We start from the raw sequence: 21,798 nt of genomic DNA, 5'->3' as shown, positions 1-21,798 counted from the left end.
ACTGCTTTGGGAGGATGCCAGCATTGATATGCTACAGAAGGTCAACTGCAGACGTCACACACAACTGGTATACTGAACTTTTCTCCATGTGTTTTGTAGATTTGCTGTTTTCATGTGAAATTGTGTGGGCTTATTGACTAGAGTCAGATAAATTAGCCCCCTTCCCCTTTGTGCCAACTGCTCTACACATGTAAGGGCACAATTTTCAATTTGAGTATTGGAAGAATCAAATTCATGCCAAGAAAAGAGGATACAAAAGTTTGGATGTCAATGTGGATATTTAGGAACATTGATGCTGTACCAGGAACTGGGGCTAAGGGACTAAATGTGAGCTTGCACTTTCAGACAAAAGGGAGTTCTGATGATGTACAGACACAAGAGAAATTGACTGGAATTTGAATTGGAAGAAGTGAATACCTCTCAAAGATCACAAGTCCTTCAAACTAGGCTTCTCTATCTTTGAATAAGGCAAGGTACTTAGCATCCTAAAGTAAATGTTTCTCTCTCTCAACTAAAATGCAGCCCGGCAGAGATAGAGGCAAAAGCTTTTCACTGAAAAGTCATTTTAAGACATTTTAAGAGGGATATGTTTGGAAATACTCTCTCATCACTCACTTCTGTCTTCCTTGCTGGATTTTTTCCACTTAAAGCTCAACAAACAAGTCGTCATTTCTTTGGTATTTACTGCAGTATTAATCATACAGACACATACCCCTCAAAAGATAACATAGTAAAGACTTTTGGGGAAAATGCATCTTTTCTATAGGTTTCCCATTTTAATTCTTTTAATTTCATTGTGTAAAATGTGTTAAAAAATATTATTTTACAGAGGAAAAGGATTATAAGAATGTTGATTATTGATACTATCCAAATCCGAAAAGGATCTGCTTGCAAATTGAATTTCTTTACTGAATCCAGTAAATAATCATCATAATATTAAACTAGAGAGCAGACCCTGAAAGAGAGACTAAGATTCCTATGAGGTGTAGCTAATTGGTAACACAGAACATGGACTTTGAGGGGATATCACACTAAATTAATTAGTTCAGAGATGCACTGAGTTCACAACTTGATTACAAGGGTTGTCTGATTCCCTCAAAACAATAGCCTTAATTTAAACCAACCATATAAACTTGCCTTCCTTTGCAATCCTTCCAATTATCAAGCAAACAGTTGCAAATCGTTGATCACAGGCTTAATAAGCTCATTCATGCTATTATTTCAGAATTTAAACCTGCTGAATATTTTTACTTCAACAAAGTAAAACTATATCCTCCATAATCTAAATGTAAAGTCATTTGACTTGCTTCTCTATATAGGATACTACAAAATATATTTTCCCCAGTATAAAATGATAAAAAAATTTATACTAGAAACCATAAACAAAATTAAAAGCAAAATTCCTGTATTCATTTTAGAAATGCATTTAATAAACATTTTTCTCTAGCATTAGGGAAAGATTTTAATCTAAAGTCTTGTTGATTTTGTGCAATGTTTTCTCTTGGCATGAAGATGCCATTAATCTACTTTGATTCCTATAGAAAGAGTATTCTTAAATTCTTATCAACAAGTAATATTTGCACAGTAACTTGAAATGCAGCATTAAAAGCCAAAAGCTGAAATTTAAAAGAATAAACACATGCACACACACACACACACACACACACAAACTCATATGTATACATATGTTTACATATATTTTTAGGAATATAGCCTTAATGCAATTTAATTCTCAGAATGTGGTGTTTGTTTCAACCTCAATTCTCAGGCATTCCACCTAATATATCTTTTTTATCCTAGAACATATGGCAAAATAAACACAGTTTTGAAAATGCTGGTTTAGATCATTAGTATCTCTACAATATAACTTCAAAGATTTAAGTTTTTCAATGTATTTGCATTGAAAATTTGCCACGTTTTCCGCTTCAGAGTAAAAAGAAATTTGCAGAACCTCAGAGCAGCATCACCTTTTGTTTGACTAGAATCAACTTAGACATTAAATTCAAAGCTTAAGGTAGAGATATTTTCTACCAATAATTCATAAGCTTCTAAGAAAAGAGGAAATAAATATATTCTTCTAGATGGGAGAATAGGGATGGTGATTAAAATGAGGGAAATTGAACCAGACCTGAGATTTTTAAAATTATTATTACAAGTTGAAATATAAAATCCATGAAAAACCGAAATTGTCAGATACAACGTAAGGGAAGTAATGTCTATGGTAAATTTCCAAATTTATGAAAGACACTGAATCCTAGTGTAAAGGCAAATCATAGAGTAAAAATATATCCTCTATAGTTATATTTGAATTCCCATTTTTATAGATTTCCCCAACCCTCTCTTTCATTTTCATTGAGCATGTGCTGTAAAAAAATGTCAGTCACATTTTCACTATTTCAGTAGCACTGTCTTGCCTCTGAAGCCATTTAAAAATAATCCTATCTGTTATTTTGGCTGAATTCCACTGTCTTTCCCCCTCCTCCTTTGTTGTTTTTGGTTATACCTATCCCAGTTATTTTATGACAACCCTAATCCTCTACCTTAAAGGCAAAAAGAATAAAGAGTACCCAAAATTCAGGCTCACCAGAGTTCTGCATGAATTACTTGATCAGACTGCACAATTAATACTGTGCATATTAACAGAGATGTTGGGCAAGTAGGGTAGCCATTCAGAACATATTCCATGCTTGACAGACATTTTCAATATTCTCTTCTGCTTCCTTCTCATCAGCCAGTAAGCACATCTAAGTCGTCTCTATCCTAATAACAAAACCCTTCCTTCCCTTGATGCAATTTCCTTTTTAAGTTCCAACATATCTCATCCTTCATCATCATATATCTGAAAAAAAGTCATCATTACCACTTTCACTTTCCAACTTTTCATTTACTCCTCAACCCACTGGAAACCAGCTTCTTGGCTCTCAAAAATCACCAACAACCTTTTCAATGCCAAAACCAGTGGCCTCAACTTACATAATTCCTGCGGTATTTGTTGATTGCTCACTTCTTCTAGACTTTCTTTGCCCTTTGCTTCTATAACAAAAAAATCCTCTGGTGTTGCTCAACTTGGGTTGCCCTGGCCACTCCTAGGGGTGAGGGATTAACTTCCAACATCTTGCCCTGTTATTTTCTCTGCATTCTAGACTTAATTCAATGTTATTCTAGATTTTTCTACATGGCTTTCACTAGCACTTAACTCCACATCATTTCACACTCCTGACCCCTCACTCTTCATCCACCTCTCAAGCCTCTTCCTCTGTTTCTCCTATCCTACTGTAGCACCATCCATCAAATACTGAAAGCAGCCTTTTGTTACATCAAGATGGGTAACAGATTAGTGTTGGCTTGATTTATAATGAAATAAATATCTTCATGGATGGAAGAGGCAGGCCATGGGCCATTAGATGGTCCCCAAATGATGAAGCAAGACAGAGAAGAAATGATTGTGTGTTGGGGGGGGTGTTTTATATAAAAAGTGAACAGGGTCTTGAGGATGCAATTTTTAGCCTGATATCTACTAGATGCCAAAGACAGTATTTGCCTGGCTAGAACCAATTGTATTTCATAACTTAAAAAAAACTGTCATAACAAAATGAAAGTACCTAGCAGAGCATCTGGCACACAGTAATTGTTCAATAAATGTCAGTTGACTCTGAATAAACACCTATTACAGGACGTTTTTATTGGGTGTGAAAATGCGGGTTCAAATTTTATTCCTAAATATAAACTCCTGCCTACAGATACTAACATTGATTTAAAAGTATAATACATTCCTGGAGGTGAAGGTGGTTGTAAACACTGTTTCTCCTGCCACCCAAGTGCTACAAGAGCCAATGTCAAACTGCCTGGGCCTGCCAGCATAAGGAAGTATCAAGGGAAGTCTCAGGCCTCTAACATCTTACATAGTTAAATTCTATACCATTATTCGCACCACGCCAATCAGAAAGGGACCCTTAACAGCACAGAAGCCATAGATTTTTACTGTATTTTCTGACTTCCTATTTCTTAAGTCTTTCCTGCTCTAGAAAGCAAAAAGCATAAACTCTCAGAAGTCTGGATGAGTGCTTCACAAGAGTCTCCTTATAGGAATCCAAGGAAACCTTACTTATTTTCACTTAAAAAACCTGCCATTTCAAGGGGGTTTTATTTTCTTCTGTTTTAATGATTATTCAACATGAGGAATAATATGAGCCAGGACTCCTCTCCTGGATCCGAGATGATCAAGTTTTTTTTTCCCAACATGATTATATTTATTTTTATTTTTTAAAAAATGTTGTGAGTACATAGAAGGTATATATATTTTGTTTTCCTTATGTCCAAATCATTGCAGGCTTCCTGAGAGTGTTAATGGTTGCAATTCTTGGGAACAAGGGGTTTCCCTCACTTACTAGTTTAGGGAAAACTCTGCTAACAGCAATATAGCATTTCAACCTTCTTTTGGATTTGATGAAAATGAGGAATGTGGTATAAGGAATTCCCCAAACAAAATGTTAGGAAACCGTGCAGCTCTTTCTCTCCTTCCTTCCTCCTCCTCCATTCTACAAGAAAGTTTGCCTTGACAGTCTCATTGCCTACTGAAGGAAATTTCCACTCACAATAAACAAAACAAACTCACCTGTCAAAGGTCTTGAGTTCCGTGTATACCTTAAAGTTTCAAATGTAATATTACATAACACGTCATAATATTTCCCAGACAGCCTGATGAAAGTTAGAATGCTGCATGAAATGAATGATAAGTTGGTGTTTAGTTGGCTTGAGCACTCCCTCTCACAGAGCTTTTGCTTATCACTATTAATTTGTCAAGCATCCCATAACAAAAAATCCCAAAAGGCTAACGTGAAAAAGGTAGCTGACACCCAAAACAAAGGCTAATTTTGTTTGCCTAAAACAATCAACTACATGCTTGTTACAGCTGAAAATCCTGAATAACTCACACTCAAACCCCCCACACCTTCTTGAACTGACTCTATACTACTCTATAAATGTTTACAGTGAAATAGATGCTTATAGGCAAAGGTATCCTATAATCCCCCAAAATATGTATTACTGCTTTCTAAAAAACTTTAACATCAGAATAAGGAAGAATTAAAACATTTAACTCCCAGGATCAGAGAGTGTATGCAATTTCATCCTTCAACATTTTTTAGTTTTTATCGTCATAAACAGAATAATGTATATAACGGGTTTTGTTGGTGATGATGTAACCTTTTATTATGGTCCTTAATTTGTTTTACATCTCATGTCATAAACTGATTGCTAATTACACAATCAGAAGATGTGTAAATCTTTTCCTATTCTTAATATTTAAATGTACTATATCTGAGGAGGGAGATACAAACTCACAATGACAAAGAGTTTAGTCACTAACTCATAAAAAGCTGACATTATATTTTCAGAGCAGTAACTTCAGTTTAACATTTAAATATCTATAAAGCCTTATTGCATGTCAAGTCGCAAAGCTGAGGAAGCAACAGTGCTTTAAGGGTCTGAAGGTTGTCCACAGGAAGAGACCTTTGGGAAATGAATTTAGTATGTCCCAGGCAGAAAGAGATTTAATGACAACAGGAGGGAACTGCAGGAGAGGTGAGGGTGAAGACAAACTCCTCATGATCCTACTGGAGATGCAATAGTACCCTCAGAAGGCAATATTTTCCTCCCCCTGACAATTATTTAATTCTAAGGAATATGCAAATTGGCCAGACTTCTAAGGATGATTCCATTCTCCTAATGGGTTGCATTCAGTAGTTAATCTCCTATCTGTTCATGTGAGTACATCTTATTTTTTCCTACTACTAAGCTCAATACTCATTAGTACAAAAAAAGTGATAGGAAGAGTATGTGGCTATTTTCTTCTTTATTTCTGTAATCACTCCCATTAATATTTTAGGTATATTTAACAGATTTTCAGCTTATGCCTCATCTACAATTTTAAAATTCATTTTAAAATGTGCCTTTGTTCACTGCAGAAAAAATAGACACCAGCAGTTTTTTTCCAGCACAAACATTTATATTTATTTATGAATCAGCTTGTTTTGTTCTTGCAAATACATTCTCTCTTGCTGTGCCCATTTTTGGTTTATGAAAATCAAAAACAATTTTTGAGCCCTGTAACTTATATTTAACTCAGTAAAATGAGCTGGAGTTTCTTCCAACATTTAAAATTTTTGGATAATTATTTTGCCATTCGAAGCACCTCACACCCAATTGTCCCAAGATTTTTAGTTGTCATTTTGTTGTTGTTGTTGTTAAACATCCTTTTTTGGCTTTTGTTCCCAGATAGTTTTATTTTCAGTGTCCTAATGTTCTGGCAATACCACTTAGTAAATACATAATATATAAAGTTTCTGCCTTCAGGATTGCACAATACCTTGGACATTAAATCTTATAGCACATCTATAGCAATATCTTACTGTTCAGTTTGAAAAGCAGACACATAACTATCAGGGTACTGAACCAACAGCACTAGGTATGTTATCACCAAAGCCCTCAGCATCCCTTGACCATCTTCCCGTCAGAAAAAAAGAGGAAAAATATTTCTGACACAGAAATAAGATCCACTAAAATACTGACTTTTAAACCTTTCTGATAGCAACAAATAGTAAGAAACACACTTTACATCCTAACTCAGTAATATGTGCATGAATTTGAAATAAGTCTGCCCCAAAATATCTAATCTTACTACATGACACATGTTGATATTTTCTTACTATTTAATGCAATTCTGTTTAATAGAAATGCTAGTCACAACCTACTAAATGGATTTCATTATGCATTAATGAGTTGTTGCCTACCACTTGAAAACTACAATGATAGAATAAATAGGCTTTTCTAATACCACAAGGTAATGCTGTTGGCTCCAAATACAGTAGAGTAAACCTATATTAATTTTGACACCACTACTTCAGATTGTGATAACTGAACCTGAATCAGCTTGAAATATATATTTTAGATTACCTATAAAAAAAGGTTTTGCTAAACAAAATAATAAAGTCCAGGCTGGGCATGGTGGTTCACGCCTGTAATCCTAGCACTTTGGGAGGCCAAAGCAGGCAGGTCACCTGAGGCAGGAGTTCAAGACCAGCCTGGCCAACATGGTGAAACCCAATCTCTACTAAAAATACAAAAATTATCCTGGTATGTGGCGGGCGCCCATAATCCCAGCTACTTGGGAGGCTGAGGCAGGAGAATTGCTTGAACCTAGGAGGCAGAGGTTGCAGTGAGCTGAGATTGTACCACTGCATTCTAGCCTGGGTGAAAGAGTGAGACTCCAACTCCAAAAATAAAAAATACATACATACATACATACATACATACATACATACATACATGCAGCTGTTTTGCTAATTATAAATGTGTGTAAATATTCAGGCCAATCTACTTAAAAAAACTTTATTTGTTCTTAGTCCAAACTAGTTTCTAAATCAAATACTGTCTTTGAGTTTTCAAAATTTCAGTGTATCTTAACATTCAAACTCAAAAATGTTCAAAAATTAAAATCATGTTTTGAAATATATATATTTTCATTTATCAGCCACTTTTTTGTTTATAAATCTGCTCTGGGCATCATCTAATAACAACAGTAATGAGTATACGGTTTATTTGTGGAACATTTTAAACTTCAGAAAACCCTTTCACTTTTGTGAACTGGTAATGACCAGCAATCCCTGGATTACTAAATATTTAAAAAGCATGTAATGACATTTGCCAGACTCAAAAATGAAACTTAATATTTGGTTTGTTCTGCATGTAACAGATTACTCAATCCCATGAAGAAATGCAGGTGTCTGGCCATCAATGATTGCCTCTATTTCAGAGATTCAGCCCACCCCTGCCATCCCCCCACCAAATTTGGAAGATATGAAAGAAATTTAAATTTCAAGGTAAAGGACCAAGCCAAGTCGTGGAGTTGGAGGAGTTGTGGGGGTGGGGGGAGGCCGGTCACATAGCCTCCTTTATATGGAGGTACCTACCAAAGAACTCAGAACAGATGTTTGTCTTTTATAAACATTTAACTTTTTGGCAAAGTGAAGGCTTAGGAAGCTAAGGGAGTGAAGGGCAGGCCAGGAAGTCAGGGATTCCTGGATGTGAACCCAGCCTCGATCTTATTCTGTTTTTGCTCTAAATCAATGCCAAACTCTTCACACCTCAGCTGCTTTATAGCAGGCAAGAATTATACCGAGGACAAAACTGTTTCCTGGAAATGTCATGGGTTACATGATCACTATTACAGCTCTCAATGGTACTTCCACAAAAGGCAAAGCACTCTTCATGTATATTATTTACCTTCATTATATTAGGAGATCAAAGTAAAATAGCTGTAACCTGCTAGACTGACCTTGAAAACAAACCGTTCTTTCCATTCCTTTCCAAGTTTTTGTCCACTTTACTAATGATCAGTTATTCAACCAATTAGGAAACTCAATCATGTGATCTTAAAGGTTTTTCAAGTACCTGTAACAGCTCTGAGTTAAGAATTATCGGTCAGACGTTAATGGCAAGTTCAGGGCCTTCGACTTTATTTGGCCAGTCTCTATTGGACCATCTACCTATAGGAAATGCCCTCCCATCGAAGGCCCAATTTGGCAACCTATGGGAAATAAGTAGTTCGTCCCTGTTAGGAAAAGCAGCTCCATTCTCCAAATGAATGAAGAGGCACCACATCCATACCCAGCTCTGCCCATGGTGCTCTGGGCTCTTCAAAGGGCAGAATGTGGTTTCACTTTCTCCCCACTACTTCATGAGAAAAGCAGCCTGGTCGCTTCCTGGCATTTAATGAATGGTCCTCTCTCCGTGGATTTGGACTGTTGGTCCTTCCAACCAGTCATTAGCTGGCAGGAAATGCCCTCCTCAGCAATCACTATTGTGTAAATAAAGCCATAAACTTTCGAAGGCCCATGCAATCCCAGACCACAAAGCTGCACGTGTGGGGGGGGGGGTGGGGTGGGGAGGGACCTTGATTGTAAAAGCACTGCCTTCCAAATTAAACTCAAACCACATGATACAGTTCATAAAATATACAAAACATGCAGCCCAGTGACAGATTTATTGTGGCCTTACAGAATAAAGAAAAAAAAAAAACTCTATATGGAAAACACAGCTACTTTTGACTCAAATAGCCCCCAAACAGGAAGTTAAAAGCAAATCAGCCAGCTGTGGCCTCACTAACTTATGAAGGAGCCCAGTGCAACCAGCATTTCCTGTCATTGCTTGTCACCGTTTCTGAGTGCCTCTGTCTGAACTGTTTTCTTAGATGGCTAAAAATATTACAGAGATTTCTTTGGGGATAGACACAAGGCAACAAGGAGGCCTATTATATGATCTAGGCTTGAAAGTGAAAAATGTAACTTTTCTCCAAAAAACATTCACTTAACACAGGTTACAGATTCAGTCACTTGAACCACTGCATTATAATGAATATTGGAATAAAAGCCCATATTTGTAAAAGCATTTAAAATCAGATCTTAGGTTGCCTGTTTCCTGTTAATTTAGGATAAATATTCAGAACCACAATTTTCATATGCCTGATTAGTAAGTGACAGAGCTGGAAACTACTATATCCCAGAAAACTAGCTTCTTAGAGGTTTCTCTCATCATCATCATCATCATCATCATCATCCCACAAAATTACTTGTGCAAGTTCAAAGTATGTGCATGTATGAGAGTTCTCTAAATCAAATCACATTTTAGATCCTTTTATGATGATGTGATGATGATGATGATCACACTCTTCACAAAATACGGAGGCAGTCTGGTCTTTTTTTCAGCACTGTGAAATGCCAAGCCTTAGGACACGTCTTTCTAGCCTATCAACTTTTCGATCACAAAAGAGCTTTGGAGGGGGAGTTTCGGTAACAAAGCAAAAGCATTCTGCCCTGGTATTGTTGCTGCACTGAATCTCAGTGTATATAAATGAATTCCCCAGCAAAACCAGGTTATTAAACATGGGGAAGAGGGGCAACTTGCGAGTCAGTCAGAAGTCCCACCAAAACATGGATGAACCTGGAGGACATCATGTTACATGAAATAAACCAGGCACAGAAATACAAATACTGCATGTTCTCACTCATATGTGGAAGCTGAAAGAGTTGATCTCATAGAAGCAGTGAGTAAAACATTGGTAACTAGAGCCTGGGAAGGGTGGGGGTGGGGGAATATCCAAAGGCTGGTTAATGGACACAAAACTATAGCTACATAGGAAGAATAAACTGTAGTGTTTTATAGCACTGTGGGGTGACAATAACAACAATTTAGTTTATGTTTTCAAATAGCTAGAAGAGAGGATTTTGAAAGTTCCCAACACAAAGAAATGACAAATGTTTGAGGTGATGGATACGCCAAATACCGATTTGATCATTACACGTTGTATGCATGTATTGAAATATCACACTCTACCCCATAAATATTACAATTATTAAGTGTCAATTTAAAATATACATATAAATTTGTAAAAAGAACTCCCAGACCCTCCCTCTGGTCAATCCACAGGTTTTAGCCCTTCCTCCTCATTTAGATGGGTGACACTGATTTTCAACTCATCTTTTTTTTTTTTTTTTTTTGAGACGGAGTCTCGCTCTGCCGCCCAGGCTGGAGTGCAGTGGCCGGATCTCAGCTCACTGCAAGCTCCGCCTCCTGGGTTCACGCCATTCTCCTGCCTCAGCCTCCCGAGTAGCTGGGACTACAGGCGCCCGCCATGTCGCCCGGCTAGTTTTTTGTATTTTTTTAGTAGAGACGGGGTTTCACCGTGTTAGCCAGGATGGTCTCGATCTCCCGACCTCGTGATCCGCCCGTCTCGGCCTCCCAAAGTGCTGGGATTACAGGCTTGAGCCACCGCGCCCGGCCTCAACTCATCTTCTATGGTGAGTGGGACATACCCTGAACTGAAGTTTAGAGGCGGACATAAAGCCCTTCACTGCTCATACTGGTCTCCTCCCTGGTTCTGATGTCATGATGACTAAATGTCGTGATGACCATTTACCTAAGGTCTTGAATTCACAAATTGCCTCAGATGCAGATGTTTAACACTATCTCCAGTTCAGGCTATGTATTTTGACCCTATATTTTCATTTGCATTACAATGTTAATTTAACAAATGTAAACATATAAAGTACATCACAAAAAAGTCCCGCCAAAATCCAAGGTCTTTCTCAAAAAAGGGCCTCCCTTGGGGAGCCTGTCAATCTGAGTCTGGCCTTGACCCTGACTTCAGAAAGCCAAAAGAATGCATATTGACACAGCCTCTGTCTGCAGCTGAGGCCGCTGCTATAGGCATTCATGAAACATATCAGATTACACAGGCATGGTACCCCAGTCCCTCCCTAATTATTTTATTTGGAAGTCCTTAAATATAAAATGTAACTCTATAACATGTACTATGTTTCGCTTCATGTATCTGGGTGAGCTAATAAGGTTTCTCTTCATGTCCAATTATTTGGGGGAAAATGCTGACATAAAGGAGTTGGGAGTTTAAAATTTTCTCAAAATCACTTCTGAAAGAAATGCCCCCATTCTTTCTTCGGGATCCTCATGGATCACAGACAGCAAACAGTTTTTAAAATATCAATGTACCCTTTAACAAAACAGCACCCCCAACTGGGCCATTATCAAGCGCCTACTTTTCAGAGGACGAATACAAACTCTTCACTTGGGTACTGAGGTTAAATGTGATCCCCCACCTCTGTGCCATGGGTCTTGTTGAATTTGTCATTACATATTTTAAATGGAATTCAGAAAAACCAGTGTATAGTATATGAATCCAACCTTAAAGCAACCACCTTAATATTATATATTGTGACAATCTCATTTTCCCTATTGGTAAATTAAGTAAGGAATTATTTCATGAGATATATGTCCAGTTAATATTCTACAGCGTGCTTTTGTTTTGTGTTGTTTTGCTTTCCCGCATAGAAGCTGAGTACTACAAAACAAAAGGTGAAATGCTAGCTGTCTGGCTCTTTCACTCTCTCATTTTGCTAATAGACCACCCCTCCCACACCACTCTCCAACACAACCTGTTGTTTGGTTACTTTGTACTGCCACATAAGGAGAAACTGCAAGCGCTGAACCTAAAGACTGATTATCCTCTGGGCACAAAAGATGATTGTGGTGGATCTGAAATGACAGCTCTTGTCTCTTCTACTGTGTGGACTTTGCTTTCTGGACGCAATAAAAAAAGGCACTATTCATACCTGTATCTTGGTAAGTAAAAACCTATGCAAATCCAGTCTCTAAATGGGCAATCAACATCTGACTGAAAATGAGACAGCTCCCAGTGTCCTTTTTGGATTTTGTCTGTAACTTCATCACTTCCTAAACTATACATGACGGGAGGCATCAGAGTCACAGTATTTCTGATTTTTTTTTCTTATTTTTAATCTGGTGAAACAGTTAAAAAACTGTTTCTATGTAAACATTTCTTTGTAATGAAGACTGATATCCCTGGGATGTGGGGGAGGTATTCTAAATGCAACTACAGGTGAAAGAAAAGTAGCAGCTGGCTTTCAGGCCAGTCCTCAAGGTCTCAGCCCTAAACCTGCATTGCTTGCATCTCCCTGGACTTGAGTTGCTACTGTGGCCTCTAACAGAACAGTCATTCAATCTAGTGTTCAGTCTGCTTATTGGTGTTGATTTTTCTTTTGTCAATAAAAAACAGAAATAATGCTATAAGGAAGAATGTTCATAACATGCAAAAACAAGTTAGAAAGATTAATCTAGTCTTTCATTTATTTAACAAACTTTTACTGAGAACCTACTATTTACCAGGCATTAGGGATATGAGGTAAAAAGACCCAATAACCTCTGCTTAGTGAATAGTTACTGGTACATTCAAGGAAACCTGAGTAAGCCTGAAGGAACCTTTCCCAATTTTCCACACCAGTTGAAGGCAATGCCAAGAAGCTCAGGATTCAAAGAATCCAATGTGGACAATTTTAAGCTAATTTGAATGATCCTAAATTGAAAACAAAATCCAGCCAACTATCAGACTCCAGGATGCTCCCATGGCTTAAAGAGATCAAATGACCTCTAGTCTCTACTGCCAACCCCCTGCATTTCTGTCCAGGTTGCCTTTTCTCAATGGGAGGCCCTTTCTTTCTAAGCCCTTCAAGTTCACTCACCGGGCACAAAACAAACTCCTGCCTCAAATCAGAAAACAAATCATTTCTTTTCCTCATGAGCCAACTTAATGTTGATGCAAGTAAAACTTGAGAGTCAACATAATATTTCAGGAAGCATGTCAAGTTGAGTCCTATGCTTGGGCTTCTAGAAAATCACCATACACATACAAAGGGAGAACACACACACACACACACACACACACATTTAAATCAAGCCTCCTTTTATTCTTGCTTCCTCTTGTTTTTTGCGCAAAACCTCTCTCAGAACTCAAGAGGAAGCAAGAATAAAAGGAGGCTTGACTGAAAGTTAACTGCCTGGAGTTGAACATTCAGAGCCCTGGCTCTTTTCCTGAGCCTCAGAAAGACACCACTATATCAAATATTTATTATAGTTTACAGTGAACCTTTTTTCTTTCATTCTTAGAATTGAAGGAATGCTGTAAAAATAGGTATTTTCTGTAATCTTCCAGTGAGAAAGCAATGCACATCTGTATACTGTTTTGAACTGACCACTAATTTGCACACTCACGTACGTGTTTGTGTGCCCAGGCAATTTGGAAGTCCTGTTATTTCTCAAATAAAAATGGTAAGGTCCTACTTCTCAGATTGTATTGTTTTCCCCATCAATCTTTTAAAAACAATGTCACTCAATCTAATACCAAGCAGATCTAAATGATGAGTTAATAATGCATTTTTACTAGAATGATCTGAAAAAAAATATTTTGTTAACCCTTTCAGGTCATGTGGATGTTATTAATATCCAATAAGACAACTGATACCTTATTTATCCTAATTCTCAAAGTTGCCTTTCCAACACTGTCATTTGGCTATCTTGAGGCAACAGATAACCATTTAGAAAGAACAGAATGTCATGGAACCATCTGGTATCCTTAAGACCTAAAAGCCCACATTATTAAAGATCTAATTGCTTTCTTTCAGTCATAATTTATGTTTGTTTACTGATTGTTTAATTGACAGTTAAACAACTTGCTCCCAGACACAGTTTCTTCTCTTTCAGGAAAAGTGTCCATCTCATTTTAGCTGAGGCTTGGGTTTCTTTCTATATTTGAAGTGAGAGCTATATCTCTCCTAGAGAAAGGCAGAAAAATCCCACAAACACAACTTCTGATTTCCATTTTCTTGATATCACATACATTTGAATGAGGAAAAATCCATCTGTTCTGCCTAGTAGGCAATGTCATAAGAAAACTCAACAGCATAGAAGAACCTTGATGAAGTAAAGGTGAGTGTAGCCTTCATGCTCTTACAGACACTTGATAGTGTTAACATGGCAATGACAATTGTCTAACTTTAATTACAGGATGAAATTACTTGTTAAAAATGTACTATAACTTATGTACTGTCAGCTATGCCCCAATCTGTTTAGAAGCCTATCAGGCAACATTATTTATTTGAAAACAGAAAAAGTCTGCCACCTTCCTGAATTTATTGTACTATAAGCAGAATAAAAGTAAAATGTTATCAATAGAAATCTTCATCATTTTAGAGCTTCTCACACCATTCCCTCCCCTCCTCCCTCACACATAAAGGCAGCTGGGTAGAGAACAAAACTGTACTAAACTATACTGTCAACATCTGCACAACAGTCAAGAGACTGTCACTGTTCCAGCATGTGTGGTACTATACAGTCACTCAAAAGACAAAACCTTTTTTATTCCCAAGCTGCTGTGATTACTGGGAAGTATCACAGTGAAGCTGGAGAGATAATAATACACCTACTGGTCAAAAGCATGAAGCATGCAAGTGCCTGGAAGTACAATGAGAGGCAAGAGAACCCTTTAGAAGCAAATACAATACAGACAACTAGGGGAATGTACATTCTAATCTTCCTTGAATGTTTAGGTTCTTGTAAGTGCACAAAAATGCCTTCCGTTTAAATTAAAAGCTGTACCCAAAATCCATTCCACTGTGAGTTTATAAGCTATTTATTTTTCTTTTTAATGTAACATTTATTAAGCACCTAGTTTGTGCAAAGCATTATTTAGGTAGAGGGTAGGTGCAAGAGAATACCAAAGGTACTTTGCCACCAGCTCATAATCATAAAAAGCAGCTGTTGTGAAATGCCTGAAGTGGACAGTTGAGGAAAAAAAGGTACTTTATAATAGTCCTGGGAGTCATTACAATTGCTTAACGTAGCAGAGGAAATTAGAGAAATGAAGTAGCTCTTGGAAGTAGAGCAAAACATGCAGTCACCACCTCTAGCCCAGCACTATATCAATTATCTCTCAAAACATTTTTTTTTTTAACAAACTCTTTCACTTATGTTTTCATATAAGGTCTCCAATCTCATCACTGTATGAGGCAGCAGAGTGTTAACTGGCAAAATTTCCTCCTAATTTCTCTGACACCAGTTTAGCTTATCTATTCTAGCCTCAAGGTTTAGTATTTTCACTTTTTTTTTTTTTTTTTAAGGATGCATTTGGTCCGAAGTCTTTTAGCAGCAAGGCAGCACATCCGGAAGCAAACAGTACTGAACTGGGATCTAAGTCCATAATCACTAAAAATGGGAGAAGTTGCTTTTTCTCATCCTCCCTTTACCAAAATGCAAGGCTTTATTGCTCTACCTGCAGGAACTCTCATTCTAGACATGAAGCAATGAATTGCCCCATATACTTCTCTCAAGAATACTATGAAAAATTGCTGAAAATTTGTTGTACAGTAAATTCCATTGTAAACAGTTTGACTGGTTCTAGGTAGACTATAGCACCTGGGCAGAAAACTGCACCATGCTTTAATAAGTGCAAAATAATATTTTTCTCCCTTTCCACACACTTGCTAAATTTAGTAGCAGAGTGTCTGCCAACCAAGTAGTTTCTACCTGCTTTGGGAGAAGTAAGAAGTGAACAGAGATAGAATATTATCAGCTAAGCTGTGGGCAGAAGCCCATTTTAGGTTATATTTGAAGAAGTGTTGGTAAATATGAAAGCATCCCCCAAAAGTATCGCACATTAGAAAGAAGTTAAAAATTACTTTAAAAAGTAGTTATTCAGGACTAGATTTTCATGGGCCAAGGAGAAAATGAGAATATAATCAGGAAAAATCCAAGGTGTCTGATAAGCCTCATTGTCTACTTACCTTTCATTGGAGGGGGAAACAAAACAAAACAAAATTCAGATAAATTGTATCAAGCAAGGATGTTTAGTCATTCCCACATACCAACAATGTTTCCCAAACATTATATCGGTAATCACCCAAACGTTTATTCACTAAAGCAGGGAGTCCGCTTAATAAAAATGTACCAATCATTTCAAAATTAAATCTTGCAAGTTTTGTTTTAATTGATTCTTTCCCATGAAGTCTACCCACGAAGACGGAGAGGCTGTGGGGATCCCAGCTCAATTTACCAACGATGTAAGAACATCTAGGAGAAAATAACTCTTTTGAAACATATTACTTGAATTAGAGCCACAATCAATTTTTCTGTTTTATCTCTCATCTAGCTAGCTAGCTAGCTATCTAAGATTGCTCAGAAAAACACACAGTAGGTCTATTACCCTAATTACGAAACTACAACAATGAATCACTTAAATGTCAACTTTCATTACTTGTCTGAGTTTAATTTCGTTTTCTTACCATAAAAGCTTATTGTGTGAGTGTTAAAAACTAAAGTTCCCTTTTTAATAGTCTCCTAAAATCTACTCTCATGCCCTTCAAACCCCAGTAGTAAAAGCGAGCTGCCCAAATGTGTTGACTCAGGGCAGGAAGAGACAAGGTTCTGCAAGGAAGCTGTGGCACTGCTCACGATATCGCGTGAAAATGGGGAAATTAGTTGTTAAAAAGCATTTGCTGATGATATGCCATGTAAGAAGTTCCTTTAAATTAAAAAGATAGAAGAAAGCAGAAAAAAAAAAAGAAGGAAGAAAGGGGAGGAAGAGAAGAGGAGGAGGAAGAGAAAGAAGAAACAGGAGGAAAGGAGGAGGAAAATGGTCAAAGCTCTAAAATCGCAACAAAGTTGCAGGATGACTTTTCCTTCTATTTGCTATTTTGTAAAATGAAGTGTAAAAGGCATTATTTCCTCGGAGTCCTAGGAAAGCAGCCTCGCTTACAAATCCCAGTTCATCTCCAGCCTTACCTTACGCTGCTAGCGCAAACCCAGAGGCTAAGGGGCCCTGCTCTCAGCGGCAGCAGCAGGGGCAGCGGCAGCGACAGCGGCACATGCCATCTGTTAGCGGCAGAAGCAAAAGCAGCGCTGCGCTAGGTGGCCCCGGTGCCGGGAGAGCCTTTAGCAGGGGTGCATACTGAATGCCGCCATTTTAAAGCGAGGTTCCTGAAATCATTAGATATAAGCAAATTAAAGCCCGCCCCACCTCCAGAACTTAAGGGCTGGGACTCGCAACCCGGCTCCAAGTCGGCCGCTCTGGGGTATAAAATGTCAAGTCTACAGACACGCGCACGCGGACTCTCGGACGGAGGCGACGGATCCCCCTCTCCCTTCTGCCCCCTTGACCCTTTGGTGCTTTTTGCAAGACTCCTTTCGATTCCAGGGGCCAGAATACTTTCTTTTCTGGGCTCCTCGGGGCCCCTTCCCGGGGCCGGCCGGCGGGCTGTTGGGGGAGGGGACGAGGCCACGGACTGGCCCTCCCCGCTCCTCCCAGGCTCTTGGTTCAGTCCACTCGGAGCACACCTCGTAGAGCCCCAGCTCCCTCGCGGAGGCCGGGCGTGGGGCTCCCGCCCGGGCTCGCAGCCACCATAGCAACCCGGTCCCAACCCCGCCCGGCCTTTGCGAAAGGCGTGCCCTCCTCCCGGGCCAGTGCCCTTCGCCGGACGCCAGACGTCCCCTCGCGCAGCCCCGCCGATCCCGGGCAGCCCGGGCCAGGGCCGCGGCTCCGTGCGTCCAGCTCCGGACACACGCGGCACGCGGAGGGAAACGGCGCCGGCGAGGGGCTTTAGGCGCCAAAACGGAAACTCCCGCGAAACTCCGCCGGCCAGCGGAGCCGCGCGCGGGCATCCGGAGCGCCGGACTCGGAAGCGGCGCACGCGGCCGCCCGGCCCCGCCCCGCCCGGCCAGGTAGCGCGGCGCGCCCCGCGTCACCAGTGCTGCCGCCAACCTCACCTGGCTCCGCGCGCCGCTGTGGGACAGACGGGAATTTGGCCACGGGCCGCCCGGGCTCCCGCGCCCACCCCGGACTCTCTGGCCTCCGCCTCCCTCTCGCTGCTCCCAAAGAGCGCCAAAAAGTCGCGCTCCGGCTCACGCTCAGAGTGCGGGCACTTTCTTCCTGTAGGGCGCTGTTTCGTCGCGAAATATATTCTTTGTGTGTTTCGCTCACTCGTGCCTGGTTCTCCGAGAGCGCAGCGCGGGCTTTATTCTCAGGGGGTGTGGCGCCTCGCCCCCAAACCCGGCAGCCCAGCCCCCGCTGCACAGACCCTTTGTCATTTCATTAGGAAGGGAAAGGGGGACAAATCATAACGCTCAGATTTTACAAAAGCGAAAACAAACGGAGCAGGCACACATCCCCAGAGGCGGGGGTGGGGTGGGGGTGCAAAGTTTCTGGCGCTTCAGGAACTGAAGTACCAGTGAGAAAGGCAGGGTGGTTCACAGCGGGACGCTCATAGACACTTCCCAGACAGGTGAGAGGCGAAATGGGTCCTTTCAAAATTGATCTTAGTCGATAAATATGTCCACTCACTACAGGCTAAATAAATACATTCATACTCACCAGCTGCCTTCTTGGGGGTTTTATCTTTCATAAATGCCCCAATCCTTTATTTCCCTCTAAGAATTTCAGGCAGGGAAATGCTGATCAGTGCAATCTGTTCCCCTTCTTCCACGGAGTTTGCAGGAAAAGAGGAACCCTGAGGTAAGGTTCCAGATACTTTGGAAGATGGACAAAGCAAATGCAGTTTTATATCTTGATTAAAAAGTGTGCATCTGCACAGGGAAATTACAAGTTTCGATTTAATGCAAGTGTAATAGGAGCACCAGCTGTCCCGTAATTGGAGCCCCACAATAATAAATGCGTGCTTTTATTTAATTTTACGAAGACAATTGTAGTTGATAACGCACACATATGCAGGATCGTCAGTGACAAGCTCATAGCAATTCATGGCTGCTTTCCTGTAATCAACTGCTTCACCCAGAGACAGAGTTCTACATGCTCTGCACAAAGTGCGAAACATTGCAGGAGATATTTAAGCAGCAGTTAGGTTGAAAAGTGGAGTGAATTCTCAGGCTAATTACACTTTTTAATTCTGATGGACTGATCCAAATAGAATTCTCCAGCTAATTTTAGGCAAGAAATCAATCCGTTTGTTAAGTGCAAGATAATAGAGTAGGGTGGTAATTGTTGGGAGGAGAAGACTGGGTACAAACTACCCTTCAAATAATTGAGAAAATACCCCATGGTGTTTGGCAAGTATTGTGAAAGTCATTGGGACAATGCGCAGGGATGGTGTCCGATACTTTGTTATACTGGGTAGAAACCTAGCATGAGTCAAGAGAGTAGGAGTTTCCAGTTATTTGAGAAAAGGGGGAAAAGACTCTAATTCCTAACCACCTCTTCCCACCTTCCTTCAAATTTGCCGAATTGCCTGAACTGTGGTAAAAGTCAAATGTGTCTGACATACAGGAAGTGGCTTTGGCAGTCCAAGATCTACCACAGCAAAAAGTAGGCAGTGTTGGCTACCACAGTCAGCTAGAGAGAAGGGCATGGCTGAATTACATAACTTTATACCCAATAATCTAACAAATGAGGAACTGTTATCACAGCGAGTCAACAAAGGAGTCTTTATATTAAACATAACTTGGGTCAACACCCGTTCTCTTACCTCTGTCCACCATTGCAAGCCACATCTCCTGTGGGACATTCGGGGTTTTGCTAATAACACAAAAACTGGCTCAATCTTATTGAATTGCTGAAATAATTGTTTTATCTTAAATTTAAGGCATAAATAGGTCAATTTGCTATTTCTTGGGATACTGTAGCTTCAACATTGTCTGTTGCTCTTAATTTCTGGCCAGTGAAAATTGCAGATGATACTTTAGTATTTTCTTTCCCATACTGGAGGGGAAAGAAACCTTATAAACAAATTTTAGCCTGGTAAACTGCCTTCCTTTTATCCAGGGTGGCGTGACCTCCACAAATGAAGCTAGGCAAATTTCCATGCCACTAGGCCACTGGGGAATGTTGTCAAAGGCCCGAAGAAATTGCTAGTCCCTCCCCTCAGCATTTTAAAAAGGCCCATTTGCTCTCTGGGGCGGACTCACCTTGGAATTACTTTCTTTCCATTTTCGTAGAGTGGTTAGAGCTAGCCAACATTTTCTCTTCTGTTCTTCTCTTTAGGCATAATTGGTGGCATGACCCAGGAAAAATAGGATCGTGTAGTGACTGATACGCAAGATGAATTCTTACAATATTGTATGTGCATTATAGGCTCGGAATACATATGCCTGTTTCCCCATTGCGTTTTGAGATCATCTGAGAACCACTATCCTGACGGATCTTCAAAAGTCAGTGTCTTGTAACTCGGATTGAAAAATTAAGTTCCAGGCTGAAGAAGAAGAAGGAAGAAGGAAGAAAAAGAAGAAAAAGAAGAAGAAGAAAGAAGTAGTCCCGTCCTTCTCTCCTAGCCAGTCAAATGCAGGTGTGTAAGCAAATGTTTCAACAAACCTAGGGGACATGCTTTCTGTGCTCTAACTAGGTCTTAACACTTGAGATGGACACTTACACAAATGTTAAGGCTAGGATTCTGGGTAAGGATGTAGTAACCTCTCAAGTAGCATGTTCTTCCAATAAATATAATTAACTTTGATGCAGGAAAGAATTGTAAAAGTTATATAATGGTTTAATAAAAGGATTATTGTACTCCACCACCAAACAAATGTTGCTGTGTTTTTAGAGAGATCGGATAGGTGAAAAGTTAAACTCATGCGTGTATCAGTGAACCAGGGTCTTGAGAAGTTTTTGAACTTTCAGCATATTCTATCAGAATTATCCTTTTACTCCTCTGCTAAGCCACATAACTCATTCATTATTCTTTGAAACAGACAGTCAACGTGTACTACTGGACATATGGGCAAGGCTGTGCTATGGACAAAAGGTCAAACATCTCTTTTCTGTTTTGAACTTGTGTAATTATTCTCACTGGCCTATCAACAATAGTATTATTTGCTACTGCTGTGTTCTAGCGATGGCTCCACAGGCTCCAGCCCCACAGCAGTATTTGTGGTAATTCCATAGAGAAGCCTCTGGCCATTTAAGGGTGGTTCAGGAGCTAAAGACACTGATTATTCATTCATTCTTGAAGAGTCTTTTTCATTCAGAGTTGGGAATTTGGACTTTGGGGTTCAACACAAAGGTTCCTACTAAATAAATGGGAAAAAGGTTTAAACAATCAAGTAAATGTTGGCTTCCAAGGTAACCCCTCTGTAAAATGTTATAGACTGTATTCTTACAGAAGAAACTATAAGGCAATTTAGTAACTAGTTGAATGCAGAAACAATTGCAAGCATAGATAACAAATTGATCAACAATTCTCAGGTTGCAAAGAAAATTTCTGAAACTCAGTGTTTTTTTTTCACATGGACAAAATTGTCAGAATTATTTGGACATATTCTAATAAATACAGAAGAAAACAGGACAAATATATTTTAAAAAATCCTTCAAAGCGCACCTGGGCCTGATGGATTTACAAGGTGAATTCTCTTCCAAGCCTTTTAAGAACATAT

At 39.5% G+C, this 21,798-nt stretch overlaps 1 protein-coding gene across 8 annotated transcripts in view; it reads right to left on the bottom strand.

Annotated features, from left to right (window-relative positions):
• Positions 1-18,429, bottom strand: part of MBNL3 (muscleblind like splicing regulator 3) — a 120,146-nt gene extending 101,717 nt beyond the window's left edge. For 6 of the 8 annotated variants that reach the window (XM_031660759.1, XM_017954380.3, XM_021932687.2 and 3 more), the window contains exon 1: positions 17,206-17,388. The gene's annotated coding sequence lies outside the window, so the exon portion shown is untranslated. Of the gene's footprint in view, positions 1-17,205; positions 17,389-18,186 lie in introns of those variants that run through there. The other 2 variants (XM_017954382.2, XM_009198269.4) reach the window with 2 other exon arrangements.
• Between the last annotated feature and the right edge of the window lie 3,369 nt (positions 18,430-21,798).

Source organism: Papio anubis, chromosome X (genome assembly GCF_008728515.1).
Source record: "Papio anubis isolate 15944 chromosome X, Panubis1.0, whole genome shotgun sequence".
NCBI lineage: Eukaryota > Metazoa > Chordata > Mammalia > Primates > Cercopithecidae > Papio > Papio anubis.
This window is presented reverse-complemented; position numbering and strand designations above follow the sequence as displayed.